At 40.8% G+C, this 12,839-nt stretch overlaps 1 long non-coding RNA gene across 2 annotated transcripts; it reads right to left on the bottom strand.

The window, feature by feature from the left end:
- Positions 1 to 245: 245 nt before the first annotated feature.
- On the bottom strand, positions 246 to 4,888 carry LOC110733761. 2 transcript variants are annotated; one of them, XR_002513663.1, is made up of 5 exons: positions 4,485 to 4,888; positions 3,597 to 3,643; positions 2,766 to 2,821; positions 2,168 to 2,324; positions 246 to 1,962 (listed from the first exon to the last, which is right to left on the bottom strand). It is a non-coding gene; the product is annotated as an uncharacterized LOC110733761 (long non-coding RNA). The 2 variants fall into 2 exon arrangements; XR_002513662.1 differs by having other exon boundaries at positions 3,597 to 3,640.
- Positions 4,889 to 12,839: the final 7,951 nt, after the last annotated feature.

Here is a 12,839-nt window from a genome sequence, read left to right as displayed (position 1 = left end):
TAATATTACGGCTTAATCTTGACTGAACCCTTCGGGTTGCACCCCAATCGAATAACCGATTCGCACTAGGCGAAAATACGTAATCCCCACCGGTTCAAACCCTATACATTTCGCACTGGATCAAAATCGGTGCAAAAAATGACTTTTCGCACCGGTTCTGGGTGAGAACCTGTGCCAAAAACTAAATTTTTTGCACCGGTTTTGTCTTTGAACCGGTGCCAAAAGTCTCCAAAAATATTTTAAAAAAAACTTTTAGCACCGATTCTTTTCCAAAACCGGTGACAAAAGTGCCCCAAAAAAATAAAAAATAATTTTATTTTATTGCATTTTTTTCAGTTATATTGTACAAATACTTATATATAATCATAATATACATAAAACACATATATTTTCTTCAATATTTGTGTCAAACATCCATTAAAGAGCACTACATCTTTGATAAATAGAATAAAAACTAAGATAAAAAAAACAGCAGACTACAGCAGCTCCCACTAACCCCAAGCCTGCAATAGAGAATGCGACAGCATAGCCACACCACGACCAGCAACCCCAGCAGCAGCTACAAGCAAAACAACAACTAGAAGCTACACCACGGCTAGGCAGCCACCACCAGACCCAGCACAAGCTATCAAAACCAGCAGACCAACAACACAACAGTGCAACAGCAGCACAAACATACAACAACTTGTCATCAAAGCAGCACTGAACACAGCAGCGCAACCACAACAGCAGACAGCAGGCAGAACAGCAGACCAATAGGCAGCAAACAGCAAACCCATACATAAAATCCTAAGATTAAACATTTAACAATTCTAGGAAGAATTTTGTACATACTCCACGTAGTCGGGCTAGGGTTACTTACTATAATTATCTTAAACATAACCCTATGATTAGAGAAAACCTCAATTATATTCTCCCTGCAGGGAACAAGCCAAATACCAACAGTAGTAAAATCATGTCCTTCGCATTAGTCAAAGGAGCTTGAGAGGAAACAAAAAAAAAAGGGAGATAACAGAAGGAAAAAGCACTTCTAAAGATGGATAACGCATCCGAGATTACTTCACAAAGACAGTAAAAAGTGTGGAAGGATTACAAAAACTATCTGTGAATATATGCGACTTAAAAAAATCAAAATTTGTTCAAGATTACTATTAGTTGTATCAAGTTTTCTGGAAAAAAAAGGACTCAATACACACGACTCTAGTTATTTTGAGGTCATTACAGACGTACGGGCATTTCATTGACACAAACCAAGCAAGAAATCTAAAAATAAATGTCGGTTGAAAAAAAAGTATGTAATAACAGTATTTACCCTTAGACTCCAAATTCTGAATCAATAGTACTTGTATATTGATTTCTAACAAAAGACAATAAAGTGAATAGCTTGCTATGAATGCTATCACTTGACCTCAGTTGTGTCCAACATGATGTTTGTGCTTTTCTGGCATAACTGACCATTGAGATACAGTGCAAAAGTGCAATCAGCTTCATCTGAATGCACTTAGAAGTTAGAAGTAAACATCAAAGTTATTTAGCGAACTTCATTTGGATTGTTTAAAAGTTTTAGTATAATCAGCTCAAAGAAACATTGATTGCCTAAGCTAACAACATATTGAAAGGATTAAAAACTACAGATGTATACATAAATAACAACCCTTCCTTATCTTCCATAATTTAATTATCTAGAGGTAGATAGGGCACAAATCTCGTCAAATTTATGTACGTCTAATCTAATTCAGATAGAAGAATATCAAATCAACTTATTTTACAAAACAATGAGAGAAGGCTAACTCACTCTTCATCGTAGTTTTCATCCTCTGACCTCTCCTATTTGCTGATTGATGCTCGCTTGCCAATTGAGCAGCATCGATTGCAACTGTTCCCATCTCAATGAGGAACCACTCAGGAACCACTATCCACTACTTAGAGGCAACACTCCTTTATCTTAACGTGTCCAAGCTCCTAATAAAATGGGGTTTATACTAGTCATGTTTCAGTTTATAAGAGGAAACGACAACCTAGAGTAATATATTTAAAATATAGACAAGTTCCAATAAAAAATCAGAAAATCTGTGAAAGCCGTCAGAATCATTACCACTGATACAACCAAACTAAATTGTCAATAGTCTCAATACCCACAATCTTTTAAGTAATTCAAATAATTTACCTTGTTCAGAGCTTCAAGTAACAGTGATTCTGCTTCATAAAAATTTCCCATATGCATACAACAGACAGCCTTGCCGCTCAGGATCAATCCAGTCATTGAATACTTCTAAGAAAAATCCTGGAAGATGAGGGTATGCCTCCTGTATCTTGGAACCTCCCTATAACAAAGAAAACATATCTTTAGCGGTCAACTCATGTAAATTCATGTAGTATAATTCCCCTCAAAAAGTTGAAACCAAGAAAGCATGTTATGGAGGTTTTTCTTAAAGCTAACTCTGCTGTGTTAGGTATAGCCCCACATTAATTAAGAAAAAGAAATACATGCGGCTCGGTCAATTCTATTTGCAACAAAGCATAAATTTCATGTTCATGTATACATGAAACCAGAACAGGTTCACACATGATAGGCAGGTCATGTCGGCAGGCATCAGCATTTAAATGATGTGCAGATCATGTACATACTGGTAATTTAAGCAACTGACTCACAGATAGTAAGGCAGATATTAGTACTTTTCATTTTCTCTAGTTTTAGGCAGAATAGCTGTCAGTAAGAAAAGGGATTTCAAAATCATTTATAGTTTTGCGAAGTAAATTCTCACCTTCATCGGGATCATAGGAAAAAGACCCATCTGAGTAATCACTTTCATTATCAGGCCTGCATAAAAATAAAATTAAAAAAAAACACAAGTTAACAGTAATCAAAATTATCTCACTAGATTTTGAGGTGAAATTTTTAGTAATAACATAGAATAAAAACAATAATGTTAAGGCTAGAAGAGTAGTTGTGATATACAAAGTATAAAACTTAGTTTCAATTTCAGTTCCATAAATTGCTTACATTAATAACATAGGTTAGCTATTTAGCTAACTGTTACTTAGCTAACATCAAACAAAAAATGATATAGAAGTTCCCTTCATCTCTCTATAGCTTTCTCCATTCTCCCACTTCAGTTTAATCTTTACCCACACTACAAGGCATCTCAATTTCAATACAACTTAGACGACTACCTATTGATGTTGGCACAATGTACTACGGAAAATCAGACACTACGAGCAAATCTATAAACTCAAAAATTGTATCATGGAACTATCTTGACGTAAAAGAGCCATAACATACAAATATTAAAGAATGTAAAGGCTCATTCAATGAACGCGAATGAATTTACATTTTGGAAGCAACGGCTCAGGCTAATGTCCATGGTAATGTTTTGTCAACATTTAGATTGTCAAAAGCTCCATTAGTAAAAAGACCGCCATAAAGGGCAAACAAACCAATGAGAAGCATCCCACAAACTTAGCATCCAACTAACACTAAATGTAGCCCTCTTATAAATATAATACAGAGTACTACTTAGCTTAATTCGAAGAATCTAAACTAGTAAGATACCAGGCAATAAAAAATAAAATAGTGATAAATTGATCGGACTTACCCTTATCAGTAGTCTTCATTAGAACAATAAGACCCTTAGAGTTCCTGCTGGTGTGATGAAACAAAAGAATTACACTTGGTTTTATAATTTACAAATAGAAAACATAAAAATGACTGTATGATTTAGACTCCCTGACCAACACACAATCTTCCTATGTCATTCATTCCTGCAATAGTGGTCTTTGTGATTGGGACACGCTTTGCCAATATTTCCCTAACTGATTTTGGTGTGGCGATATTTGTTCATGAAATTAGAATTGACAGTCTTATACTATAATAAGTATCTTCAGTTGAAATGACTATTAGTAATCAATCTTTTATCCTTTTCATACCATAAGTTGTACACCAATTTCCCACTTCTAAAGAATTAAATTGACCTAGAAAAAAAAATCAACCAATACTGAAAACACCAATATTCTATTCACTATAACAAGAATTTAACTTAGTTCCGCAAAATAAATTTTAAATCTAACTCAATGCCATCATATTCTACTTAATACAGATAAATTTAACTCAATGGAATAAAATAAATTTCAAAATTTTCAACATATACAATAACAAGAGTTCACGAATTATATATTAACAACAATAATGTATGTACATAAATTGAAAAAAACATGACGAAATTGAATTGCATGACATTCTTCCAATTAACCCTTAATTGGAAAACCCTTAATTTCTTCCAATTAACAGCCTCGAGGAATTAGAAAACCCTTAATTTCTTCCAATTAACCTCAATTGGCAAAACATAGAACAAATTCACGAGTAAATCCATTAAAAAACAATCCAATAACACATGAATAACACAACCAGATTCGACAACCCTAAAACAACAATAACAAAATCAACCAACAATTCATGTGTTATTGGAAGCGAAATCGAAGCAAACCCGGAGCAGCTTCAATGGAGGTAAGAATGCTCAGATTCGGCTTCAATGGAGAATATAGAGCACGATTTAATGGAGGCGGAGGTGCTGCTTCAATGGAGTGAGAAGGCGGAGGTGCTGCTTTAATGGAGTGAGAACGCTAGGGCAATTCGGGATTATGGATAGAGAACGAAGGCAAAAATGAGAGGGAAATTAAAAGTACAGAACATGGAAAGAAAGAAAGAAAGAAAGAAAGAAGAAGAAAAACAGCCCGGTTTTTTTTTTATTTCGTAATTGGCACCGGTTTGAACCGGTGCGAAAAAAATGATTTCGCACCGGTTTATTAGGAACTGGTGGGAAAAGTATTTTCCCCAATCCCGCCCATTTCTTTTCCCACCGGTTTTCAAGAACCGGTGCGAAAAGTGCGCTGCGTAATTCATTTTTTCTACTAGTGTCGAGACGACAAATCAATCCGAAGGATTAAATGATTCTTTAGAGTATTACGAACAAAGACGTCGGATATCAAGCTTAGAGCGTCGAAATCGAGCGTTGTAAGCCGTGTCAAATTGGGATTCAACGAGAAGATAAATCAAACAAGAGACAAGTTTGAGCTAAGCCATAGCCTCGCATTAGCCATGCGATTGCTTGGCTAGCCTAGGCCACACACCATGTTGAGCTTGCTAGCAGCGCTGGCTAGCTAGCTGGTGTGGCATAGCCAGCATCGCTAGCGCGCTAGGCGTGCTAGCATGCTAATACCTTGCACATAGCAGCCCAGCCGCAACATCGTAAGGGCAATAAGAGCACGCAAGTGTTATGCCTCGCTAGCAGCGCGCCATGCGTACTTGTGTTGTAGGCTATGCGTGTTGGGCCTCGCATTGCACTCACATCATAACCTAACGCACACTCGCAGCCCGCAACGCAGCAACCTTGGTGCTAGCTAATAGCTGGTAGCCTTGGCAGCCATGGCAAGCAGGCATCCAGCCAAGTGGCGTGGTCAGCCCGGTCAAGGAGGGGACCATTTGCTTGGTTTTTAGCTTGGGGTGCAAGGTGTTTTGGTCCCCTCCCCCCTTTTGTGGTCCTCACCAACCCTTTCTCTCCATGTGATACTAGGTGCTTTTTGATTGCCTTGCATTGTAATTGAAGAAAAATGCAATTCTCCCACATTGATGGAAAAAGGGAGATCAAGCCTCCCTTCCCTATAAATACCCAAGTTTTAGGTTTGGGAAAATCACTTGAGTTGAACTCAAAAAGGCATCTCTTTGAAAGTGAGAAAACCTATAAGTTCGTAATACTCTAGTTTTTATTTGGTCAAGTCCCGACTAACCATCAAGATAAAGACCTCTCGGGTCGGAGGCCGTCGCACTTGCGAGGTTAAGCTTTCAAGTAAGAGCTCGTGATCGAGCGAAGCACGCGTCGAAGGTAAGAATGTCTTTTCTCTTTCTCTCTCCTTTGTTATTTAATTATGTGATTGCATGCTTAGTTGCTTTAATTAATGGGCGGGTCTTGGGCGGGTTTCTCTTCCGCGTGGTGTTGGACACTACGAAACCCAACATAGCAACCGTATACGGACCTAGAATATCATGCCCCATTAGGAGAATGGCACTGGGCTGTGAATGGCCATCAAATTAGTATCCGGACGGTGTATAAGTTTGCAAAATATTGGACAAAATATTGGACACTTGTCACATTTCTTTACCTATTCCATGGCGTCTGCCTCAAGAGTGGGCCAAAAATAGCCTTGTCGCCTAACCCTTTTTGCTAGAGATTGCTGCCTATGTGTGATGCACAAACACCCAAGTGCAGATCCTCTAGAACCTCTTGCCCTCTTTCTGGGTGATGCATTTAAAGAAAGGATGCAAATAACCCTTATTGAAAAGCTCTCCATTATGGACTTCAAAGTTGGCTGCACGTTTTTTCATTGCAACCATCTCTAAGTAATTATCCAGCAAAATGTCGTATGTCAAATTAGCCCAGATGCCATCCATCCAAGTTCAAATTCGGTCTAGGACTCCAATGGGATCTTCTTCAATACTTCTTTTTTTTTATAACTTCCCAACAGACCGACCGAGGTGTATCACAGGAGGCGGATGATGCCAGTTTTGAAAGAGCATCCGCTGATTATTCTTTAACCTGGGCACCTGACTTAGATGAAATTACTCATGTGCCCTAGCCTCCTTTTTGAACGCCTGCAAATATTTGATCATTAACTGATGGGTGGCCTCATAGTCACCATGGTATTGGCTTTCGATCAATTGTGAATTAGAACATGCCTGAATCTTTCATGCCCATGCTGCTTACACATGCAGATACCGACTAGTAGGGCCTCATAATCTGCCTTATTATTTGAGACCTAGAACACAAACCGTAGTGCATATTCATATTTGTCCCCTTCATGGGACTGACACATAATGCTTGCACCATAGCTATTCATAGTTGAGCTCCCGTCTACATATACTTTCCAAACCTGGTTAAGATTCTCTGGCTCAACCGGCCTTGTCATTTAGACAATGAAGTCGGTAAACACCTGACCCTTCATTGCCTTCCTTGGTTCAAAAGAGATTTCAAGGCTTTTGCATTTAAATAGCCCATTTGAGCATTCTACTTGATAACTCCAAGGTTGTCATTGGCCGCTTGAGGGGTTGGTCGGTGTAGACAACAACCAGATGTGCCAAGAAGTAAGGTTTTAACTTCTTGACTGCCATAAAAAGAGCAAGACCAAACTTTTCAACCATAAGGTACCGTAGTTTAGCATTTCGAAGAACATGGCTAATGAATTAGACCGAGAGCCAGGTGTCGTCTCTCTCAGCAAGGAGGACAGCAGTGAGAGCATAATCTGAGATGGCTAAGTACATGTAAAGCATCTCCTTTGGCAGAGGGATAACAAGCCTCGGGAATGAGTGCAAGTGTTCTTTTAGCTTTAGAAAGGTTGCCTCAGCATCCTTCTCCCATTCAAACATAGTCTTCAACTTGATTGCTTGAAAGAAATAGAGGCACTTGTCACCTGACTGGCTAAGGAATCTCCCTAATGTCGCCAGAAAAATAGTGATTGCTATTGCTTTGAAGAAGTTTGTATAGGCCACTTCGTCAGACAGCCCTTGAATCTGGATTTTTATCAGATTGAATTGTTTGACATATGACCGTAGCCTTTCTCCAACCCCCCTGCTGTATTGCACCCAAGTCAAGACTTGTTTTCATAACAAGGATATTCATAGAGAAGTTATAAGCGAACAAGTACGCAAGCGTCTTGAAGCTATTGATGCATTCGTCTAGTAGGTTGCCAAACCATCTTTGGGCAATGCCCTTCAATGTGGCCAGGAATCATCGGCACCTGGTGGCATCATCCAAGCCCTGTAAGTAAATGAGGTTGGTGTAAGCCATGAGGTGGTCTTAATGGTACCATCATATGTACCCACCAAGACATTTTTAACCTTGATCGACTGTGCCGCCTCGGATATCTACTTGGAGAACGTAGAAGGTTTTTCCCCAAGTATTAGGAAACGGAGCTGCCAGTCCAAAGGTTGGAGGTTTTGTGCCGCGTGACCCCCCAAAGAGGGCCAACTGCATGTATGATTGTCCATACGACATGTATGGTTGTTGAGGCGCATACGAAGCTGAATGGATTATTTGAGGACCAGTGTGAATGGAAAAGCCGCCTGACTGAATCTCTTGGTTAGATGTGAATACCTCATTGAGATATTCTAAAAGCTTTCTTGGTTAGACAGTTGCTGGTTCTTCTTCTACTTGATAAACAACCGGGCATCAAAGTACGTCTTTTAATTAGGAACCATCCGGCTGAACATGCCAGATGGCCTTCCTCTTCTCTGTCTTAGGGAATCAAATCTTGGTAAGATTGATCAAGGGCCACTTCCCCTCCTTTGATTTAGGATGCGGAGTGGGCTCTCGGTCCTTGACCGGCTTGTTCCTCCCGGAATGGGAAGGCTTCTTGGCCGACTGACCCTTGTTAGAGCCAGCCGTTGAAACTTGTCTTGAATCTCATGATTTTATCTCGGGTGATTAGGGTTGTGTTTCATGCCGCTTGGGGTTTTCCAGACAGCTGTCCGGATGGTTGACTTAGACCTGCTTGATCATCGCCCCGTTCCTTTCTTTCCGTGGGACAGGTGCGCTTGGTTCTGAGTGACCCATCAGGAGCCACATATATTTCGACCTCAAAATTGTCATCAGTGTCTTGGTCTGAATAGACTTGGGCGTCGGTCGTAGGCCGTTTATCATAGGAGGCAGTACAGGCTATTGTGAAGCCATCTAAGAGGTACACTCCCCATAGACAGCGCCTAATGTTTCGAGGATTTCGGTGTCCTTAGGGATAATTACATTTCCAAGACTCGAATCTGAGCACCTGTAACTGCAAAACAACGGAGACTCTGGTTGAGTGGAGTTTATCCTCCGACGATCAAGTTAAAACGTGTTCGGAAGGTATAAAGTGCAGAAAGTAAGGTGGTATCTTCTCGGATTCCGAGATTAGGTTTCTCTGTGGTGAGAATTAATGAATATGTGTATCGGTTCCGTAATTAATTGTGTTTAATGAATGTGTTGATCGCCTTCCCTAGGTGGGATACATCTCCCTTTTATAGGGTCTTGGGATTTGTGCCACTATCCCAGGTATGGAAACCTAGGAGTATTGGGCTGTCTTGGGAATTAGGCTTTGAAGGCCGTCATTTTCCCTCGCTGACTTCTAGTGCCATGTGTCAACTGGGGATTGGTTTATTTAGAACCTCTCCTAGGGTAACACGTGACACCTTGTGATTGGACCACGTGGCCAAGATATTTTTATTCAAAACATATTTAGTTAAGATTAAGCTGTAATATTAATTATTCATTAATATTACTGATCCCAAGCGGCCTCCATCTAGGCATTGCGATCACTTGACCTCACTGAATAATTAGCTTTCTAATTAATTTTGAGACCTCTATAGGAATAATACACTTGTTTGAAGGACACCATTACTTTCAATCTCCCACTTGTCCTTCTAGACAAGTGTGTTGTATAGGTATAGCATGTTTCCTATATCATTTAATGTTTCTTCGTGAACTATAAGGTAAGTTTTCTCGTCATCCTTATTACGTCCAGAAGTGTTTCTCGTTTTCTGAGTCTAACTGTCAATAAGCAGATGATTTCTAAAATCCATCTGATCACGGCCATGCATTTTCACAGTCTCGCTCTTAGAGAGGACTTGTAAACAAAAAGACATGTTCCCTATTGTTAATAGGGGGACATTCCCAGTCTTGCATTGTTAGTTTCCATTACTAAGAGGAACTAGCCACCTGAGTGTGTTGCCTTTATAATGCTCTTGTACGGCAGACGTTTGACAACATCAAAGCGGACAAGAATTCAAACAAGAGAACTTATAATACTCATGGTTGAGGAAAGAGGTTCTGATAGCCATGAAGATTAATATACTTACGACGATTGTTAAATCTCTTAAAGTATTCTCATAGCTCGATCCTGTATAGCTCCAAACCAATACCCGTGCAAATGATTTATGACGACATTCTTGTGCTTGTAGCACAAGAAACATTGCTACAAATCATACTACACACTAATCTTACGTGGTCGTTAGTCGTCCAACTTTCAAATGACCTCAATTAGGGATAAATTTCGATATGATATTTAATGTTCACTTAATTAGGTGATTCTTTATCCAAGACTTGTTGTGATACCTGTTTTGGGGTTTTCCGTGTCCCTCGGGAGAGTTACAATTCTAAGACTTGTTTCTGGGCGCCTATACCTGCAAAAACAACGGGGACTCCGGTTGGTTGGAGTTCCGCCTCCGACGATCAAGTTAGAATGTGTGTGGAGTCTGTAAAAAATGCGGAAAGTAAAGTATCTTCTCGAATTTCGAGAGAATATCTGTAGTTAGTGATTGCTCTGTTTTTGTGAATATTTTTTAATGTTCTCCCAGTTGGGAACATCTCCCTATTTATAGGATCTCGAAATGCGTGCCACAGTCCTTGGTTACGAAAACCTAGGAATGGTAGGCTATCTCGCGAATTGGGCTTGGAACGCCGTATTTTCCCAATGATTGGGCGTGCAACGTGTCAATAGAGGATGGGTTCCTTTGAACCCCGCTCAAGGTGACAAGTGTCTCCATTTGATTAGTCTACGTGGCATTGTGTATTTTTTACCCAAAACATTTGCCCCTCACATGTGTGAAGTGGCGTGTCGCGTGGCATCTGTGACACTTGTCACTTGGGTATTAGCGAATGGTTTTAACTGTTTGTCTTGTAGGGAAATTACGAGGATGCCCCTTGAATTACCCTTTCTTAAATAGGTTTTTACCCTTCCTATTTTTAGATATTTCCAAAAACTTAGAGAGAGAGTTAGCCGTTTTTTTTAGAGATAGATTCCGACAATCGCCTATATACATCCAAACAAATTGCCTTCTTTATCCTACTTGATACAAATGGTGAAACATATGTGTTTTATCAGACTGGAAAGTTTGAGAACCGTTTGTACTGTTTGCAAGCAATTATTCCTTTTCAAGGGGGTACGTCCGATCAACTGTCTATGCCTTTTGCAAGCAATTCGGATATCTGCCTGCTAGATCAGCCGGCCAACTCCTAACTATATTTCAGCACACCTTAGAGGTACCGTCTCCCCTCTTCTCTTTTCTTTCACATATTTTCGTTTGTGTACACATTTCCCAATAAATGGATTCACCAACATGACACACGGCACACCACAATTTAGAGGGCATCCGGTCTCCTGGTACATCAGAGTCTAGGACTGGGGGTGCCACCTCTGGGTACTGGGATCACTCTTGCTCATCCCCCAATCTGACCGTCTCAGCGTCTGTGCAGGACACTATGGCTCGGATTAGATGGATGGCTGTAGATCTGGAGTATTGGGAGGAGAACTCGGAAGAAGTACCTCTTGAGGAGGATAAGGATGAGATGGCAAGGGGAATTCATAGTGGTACCCCAAGCACTCCTAGTGATGGAATGTTGGGATATGATAACGGAGACGGTGAAGAAACCGCCTATAAAGCTGGTTTTGAGGAGCAGGGTGAAACTTCCCCTGAAAGAGACGGTAGTGAGACCGCCTCTACTTCTAAAGAAAGCAGCAGCTAACTTTCCCCGGTTGTGGATAGTGAAGAAGAGGAGAGGCAAACCAAGAGTAATAAGGGAGATCCCTTTGAGATCCATGTCTCTGCCAGAGATAGGGCGAATATGGGAAGGCACCTAGAAACCTTCTTCCTTCAACGTTCCCTTATGGAGGGATATATCGTGCGGGTGCCACCTGAGTCGGGAAGCATAGCCTGGAATGATGACTAGCCCAACACCGACAAATATTTTGGCTACTATGAGGCGGCCTTTTAAGCTGGACTTCGCTTCCCTCTCCATGATAAAATAAAGGCAATCCTGCGAGGATATGGCCTAGGCGTGTGGCAGTTAACCCCTAATTCTTGGGTTAACATCTTGGGCTACATTGCCGCCTGTGAGATGCAGGGTCTCCAACCTGGCTGGGAGGCCTTTGCCAACATGCATTATCTAAGCCGCAGCTCAGGCGGATGGAGGGCTTGGTATACATTCGGAAAGCAGCCCTGCTAGGCCAGAAATGCAAGCTTCCCCAAGTCCCGGATGATAAATATGAGAAAATAATTGAGGCGGGGTTTTTTAAACTCATGACCACTACTTTCTCAACTAGGGAGTTAATAAGTGTACCCAAGAACTGGGTACCCAAACATGAGTTCTCTAAAGATGAGGCGTTTTTGTACGCATGTGGGCTATGCACCAAATTTGACAAATGTACGTAGTTCATGCATCCGGCAATATTAAGCCGTCTTAGTTGTCTTTTACTTGTGATTTTTGCATGATAATCTAACATACGGCGACTTTTGAAGAAAACACCTTAAGGATGCTCCCCGAAGATAAGACGCCTCCTCGCTCTGCAGCGAACATCCACAAAGAGAATGCGAAGAAGAAAAGAGCTGCTCTAGGGGTTAGAGGCAAGGTATAAACGCCTGTCCTTGCCCCTTTACTCCTCAAATTTAATTTTCAAGTCTTCAGACGATTTTAACCGTCTGTATTATTTTTGTCTTACACCGACTGTGTACTTTTTATATGATTCTTTTCAGGATGGAAGCTAAGCTCCCCAATCTCTTTCCAAGATGATCAGGCCAGGACTGGGGGGTGAGGATACCGGCTCCAACAAGTGTCAAAAGACAGCCTATGCTCAGACGGCTTCTGGGATTCCACTTGGAAAGGGTCGTCTAACTGTTGGGGGAAAGAGCATAAGAAATGCCGTTATTGGTTTTGACCTTGCGTCTAAACAGCCGGGTGTCTTTCAGGCATCGAAGGATGGCCAGCCACCAAAAGCTTGAAGCGGTTGTGCAGCAGCTGTAGGCGACTTGAGCCTTCAGC

The sequence above is a fragment of the Chenopodium quinoa genome, unplaced genomic scaffold, assembly GCF_001683475.1.
Source record: "Chenopodium quinoa cultivar QQ74 unplaced genomic scaffold, ASM168347v1, whole genome shotgun sequence".
Lineage (NCBI taxonomy): Eukaryota > Viridiplantae > Streptophyta > Magnoliopsida > Caryophyllales > Amaranthaceae > Chenopodium > Chenopodium quinoa.
Note: the sequence above shows the minus strand (reverse complement) of the source record. Positions and strands in the feature narration are given on the sequence as shown.